We start from the raw sequence: 5598 nt of genomic DNA, 5'->3' as shown, positions 1-5598 counted from the left end.
AGAAGAAAAAAAAAGAAGAGGAAAAAGAAAGGAAAAAATTGACATCATTATTTAGCTTTTTTCTTCCTTTTTCTTCCCATTTGTCTTCATCGCCATCATTTTTCTTCACTTTTTTTCCTTTCACTTGCTTCTCTTAATATTCCTCCTCCTCCTCCTCCTCCTCCTCCTTTTCCCCCTCCTCCTCCTCGTGACCTCAAGTTGTCATCACTGGGCATTCTGTTTTCATTTGAGTAAGAGGAGGAGGAGGAGGTGGAGGAGGAGGAGGAGGAGGAGGTGGAGGAGGAGGTGGAGGAGGAGGAGGAGGAGGAGGAGGAGGAGGAGGAAGATTAGTTAAAACGACCCCAAATCTTACATACACAAGAGAGAGAGAGCACTATCTTCTTTCTACGTAATCTTCTGTAACAATAGACTTTACAGAACAAGAGAGAGAGAATCATTATGGTTTTCCTATAACTCGTTTTCAGAGGTATATGTGTGTGTACCTGTGTGTGTGTGTGTGTGTGTGTGTGTGTGTGTGTGTGTGTGTGTGTGTGTGTGTGTGTGTGTGTTTTCATCATTTCCCTTCCTTCTCTTCCTCTCCCCAATACTTTTTTTAATCTCCCCCTTTTCTTTCCTTCCTTCATATTTTCTACCCCATATTTCTTCTCTTTTCCTTCTAGCGTTTATTTTCTATTTTTTTCTCTTCCTTTCTTTTCTTCTTTATATCTTTTCTTCTTTTCCTTCTGTTATCTCTTCATTATTTATTTTTCCTTTCTTTCTTTCCTTCTATTCCTCCATTATTTTCTTTCCTTCTGTCAATCCTTCTTACTAACCTCGATTATTATTGTTACTCTCATCATCATCATCATCATCATCATCATCATCATCATTATTATACGCATGGTTGAATTTTCCTCTGACTTATATTTGAGTTCTGGTTTAATGCAGTATTGTTGCTGTTGTTGTTGTTAGTGGTGGTGGTGGTGGTGGTGGTGGTAGTGGTGGTGGTGGTGGTGGTGATGGTGGAGGTTATAGAGAACGAGTGTTGTTGTTGTTGTTGTTGTTGTTGTTGTTGGTGGTGGTGGTGGAGGTGATGAAGAACGAATACCAGTTGTTTTTGTTGTTGTTATTATTATTGTTATTATTATTATTGTTGTTGTTGTTATTGTTGTATTAGTTTATTGACCCATGTGTGTTTGGGGGAGATGAGTAATATTTGCCGGCCATCTCTTAATTAATCTCTTTGTTCAGCTTCTCTGCCTTCTCGCGTGTGTGTGTGTGTGTGTGTGTGTGTGTGTGTGTGTGTGTGTGTGTGTGTGTGTGATTTTATTATTTTATTTATTTTCATTTTTTATTTATGTATTATTTTTGTGTGTATGTAAAATGTCAACTGTTTATGAAGATTATGTTATTTGTTTGTTTCTTTTGCTTTATTTTATGTAACGACTGACTGACTGACTGACTGATTTCGTAGCTAACTGACTGTCTGACTAACTGATTGATTGAATAAGTAACCACCCCACTAACTGACTAATCGACTATCTAACTGATTGATCGACTGACTGACTGACTGACTGACTGACTGACTGACTGACAACACTAACCAAATGCCTGACTAACTGATTGACTGCCTAACTAACACTCTTAACCAAATACCTGACTGACTGACTGACTGACTGACTGACTAACTGACTAACTGACTGACTAACACACTAACCAAATGACTGACTAACTGATTGACTGGACAACTAACACTAACCAAATGCCTGACTGACTGACTGGCTGACCTGACCTTCCATCCTTTAAAAATGCCCTTGCGTGTTCATTGCAACCATCTTGATAACATTCTGCTTCCTCCACTGAGAAGAACAACAATCACAGCTACATCAACAAGCGGAGACTTTTTTAAAAATTATTTTCATAACCTCAATGCACTTCTTTCCTCATTCTCTCTCTCTCTCTCTCTCTCTCTCTCTCTCTCTCTCTCTCTCTCTCTCTCTCTCTCTCTCTCTCTCTCTCTCTCTCTCTCTCTCTCTCTCTCTCTCTCTCTCTCTCTCTCTCTCTCTCTCTCTCTCTCTCTCTCTCTCTCTCTCTCTCTCTCTCTCTCTCTCTCTCTCTCTCTCTCCTTTCTCTTCCTTGTCTCTCTCTTCGTTGTTACTCCCATTCTCTTTTTCTATCATTTATCCTCCTTATCTTCTTCCATTTTCTATGTTAACTCCTCTTCTTACTCTTCTTCTTTCTCATTCAATGCCTCCTCTCTTTTCCTCTCTTCTCCCTTTCTCTTTCCCTTTCTTCTCCTCTATACATTTTTCTTCCTTCACTGTTTTTCTTCTCATCTCCTCCTCCTCCTTCTCCTCCTCTTCCTTCTCCTTCGTCCTTCATTCTGGTGCATGCAAGACGTAGTAACAGTGAAATAGGAGATGAGGAGGATGAGGAGGAGGACAGCGTTACATCAACATCCTCCGCCTCCCCCCTCCTCTCTTCTCCCCCTCCTCTCTTCCCCCCTCCTCTCTTCCCCCCTCCTTGCAACAATAAATAGAACAGTCTGATTGGGTGTTTGAAGCAGATTGTTGGGGTGTTTTACATGTACCTGACCTAGTGACGGTGGTGATGGTGGTGGTGGTGATGATGGTGATGGTGGTGGTGATGGTGATGATGGTGGTAGTGGTGGTGATGGTGGTGGAGCATCTTATAGTGAATGATTTTTTTTGTTTTTTTGAGAGAGAGAGAGAGTAAGCAAAACGTAGATCGTCAATTAACCTAGAACACACACACACACACACACACACACACACACACACACACACACCACACACACACAGTAAAAGCCACGTGTGCATCTATCTGTGTGTGTGTGTGTATGTGTGTGTTCGCCTCTACCTGCCGGGCGCCCATTCAGGTGAGCACAATGATGATAGTGATTGCGGATATGCATTGTAATCCCTCCATCGTGGCAGCATCCGAGAGAGAGATGGTGGGTGTTGGTTGGTAGCAGATGGTACTTAGAGAAAGATTGTGAGTAGGGGAAGAATTTAGTAGATGCGATAGTAATAGTAGTAGTAGTAGTAGGAGGAGGAGGAGGAGGAGGAGAGAAAAAAAAAAAGATGAATATTAAGGAAGAGGATAAAGGAAGAAAAAAGGAAGAAAAAAGGAAGAAAAAATGAAAATGATGAAGAAATACGAGGAGGAGGAGGAGGAGGAGGAGGAGGAGGTGGTGACGTGAGAAGCAGGCAACACGGAGGATGAGCTTCACTGCCCTAGAAATCTCCTCCTCCTCCTCCTCTTCCTCCTCTTCCTCCTCCTCCTCCTCTTTGCCCTCCTTATCTTTAACCGTCTTACATAACTTTATCTTTCTTTTTATACTTTATTTTTTATTTATTTATACATTTTTTTCTTTTTCTTCTTACCTTTCTTCCTTTTTTCCATCCCCCTCTCCTTCCTTCCTTCCTTCCTTCCTTTATTTTTTCCTTCCTTCCCCCATTCTATATTTTTTTTCTCATCTACTTATATTTATCAGTATCATGTTTTACTACTACTACTACTACTACTACTACTACTACTACCACCACCACCCTCACCCTTATCCCCCCACTACTACTACTACTACTACTACTACTACTACTACTACTACTACTACCACGCCCCCAACAGCAACAGCAGGCGAGCAGCAAGCAGATGACCACTTGATGACTTGCACAAACTCAAGGTCATTCTCTCTCTCTCTCTCTCTCTCTCTCTCTCTCTCTCTCTCTCTCTCTCTCTCTCTCTCTCTCTCTCTCTCTCTCTCTCTCTCTTACTACGTTCTTTTTTTTATTTTCTTTGACTTTCTTTTTTCTTTTTTCATTTTATCTTTCTGCTTTCTTTTCTTCTTTCTTTTTCTCTCTTTTCACATTTTTTCCCTTTTTTCCATTTACCTGTAGTTCTTGTCTATATCAGTTTTTCTTATTTTTTTTCTTTTCTTTTTCTTCTTTTTCTTCTTCTTTTTGTTTTCCTGCTTTCCGTTTTCTCCCCCTCTTTCATTCCTCTACTTTTCCTTTATTGCCTCCTTTTAATATTTTCTCCCTGTCTCATTTCCTTCATCCTTCCTCTTTCATTTCTTTCTTTTTCCTTATTTTTCATATTTTCCTCCTAGTACGTTTCTTTTCTTCTTATCTGTCTCCCTCTTCCCATTTCTCATTCCCTTTTTCCCTTCCTTCCTTCCTTCCTTCCTTCCTTCATCCCTCCTCTCCTTTCTTTCTTCTCCTCTCCTTTCTTTCTTCTTTCTTCTTATCTCTATCTTTTTTTCCCCAATTCCCCTTCCCTTTCTCCCTTCCTTCCTTCCTTCCTTCCTTCATCCCTCCTCTCCTTTCTTTCTTCTCCTCTCCTTTCTTTCTTCTTTCTTCTTATCTCTATCTTTTTTTCCCCAATTCCCCTTCCCTTTTTCCCTTCCTTCCTTCCTTCCTTCCTCCCTCCTCTTCTTTTTTTCTCCTTTCCATATTTTCCAAGTTTTTCCTCCACTTATTTCCTCTCTTCTCTATTCTTATCTCTATCTCTCTATCTCCCAATTCCCGTTCCCTTTCTCCCTTAATTCCTTCCTTCCTTCCTTCCTTCATTTTTATCTCTCTTCCATCTTCATCTCGATCTTACTCTCCTACTTTTCCTCTCTCCCTCCTTCCATCCCTCCTCTCCTTCCCTCCATCCCTCCTTCTCTCCCCCCCCCTCACCTGTTTTCGTCAATTCATGCTAAGAGACCGTTGGGAGCATTAAGTAGTCAGGGAAGAGGGAGGGAGGGAGGAAGAGAGGGAGACAAGAAGGGGGAGAGGAGAAGGGAGGATGGAGGGAGAGAGGAGGAAATTTAAAAGGAGTGTAAGGGAGAAAAGTCGTAATTTGGGGGGTGTTTAATTTCTCTCTCTCTCTCTCTCTCTCTCTCTCTCTCTCTCTCTCTCTCTCTCTCTCTCTCTCTCTCTCTCTCTCTCTCTCTCTCTCTCTCTCTCTCTCTCTCTCTCTCTCTCTCTCTCTCTCTCTCGAACACAAGTAAAGATCGATGTACAGTTTCTTTTTGGGTTATTTTTTTTCTTCCTTTTTCCTTGTCATTTCTTTCTCCCTTTTTTTTCTGCCAATAGTGGTCTCCCTCTTTTGTCGTGTGTGGGAGCAAGGGAGGAGGCACGCAGGAGGAGGAGGAGGAGGAGGAAGAAGAAGAATGTGGGTCACCCGCAAAACGCCACACCCGACTTGACCCATCTCCGACACCCCAAATTAACAAAACATACGAAAGTGACGTAGTCCGCTAGTATTCCCTTATCATGCTTCATTTTTGTTGCGTTTAAGTTAGGTTTAAATAAATGTTTCACCCCCCCCAGATACGAACTCCATAATACTCGTCAGTACCAGAATCTGAAGTCAGTTGTCGAGAATTTAACCTTAAAAACCCGGTAGCAGCGACGGGCCAAATTTGTGGCTTTACCGTGTAGCAGCGACGGGCCAAATTTGTGGCTTTACCGTGTAGCAGCGACGGGCCAAATTTGTGGCTTTACCGTGTAGCAGCGACGGGCCAAATTTGTGCCATGATATAAACCCCCCAAAATAGATGATGCATAAACTGATCACAAATGCGTTGATATATATTATGAAATGGTTTGC

Source organism: Eriocheir sinensis, unplaced genomic scaffold (assembly GCF_024679095.1).
Source record: "Eriocheir sinensis breed Jianghai 21 unplaced genomic scaffold, ASM2467909v1 Scaffold135, whole genome shotgun sequence".
In the NCBI taxonomy this organism is placed as follows: domain Eukaryota; kingdom Metazoa; phylum Arthropoda; class Malacostraca; order Decapoda; family Varunidae; genus Eriocheir; species Eriocheir sinensis.
This window is presented reverse-complemented; position numbering follows the sequence as displayed.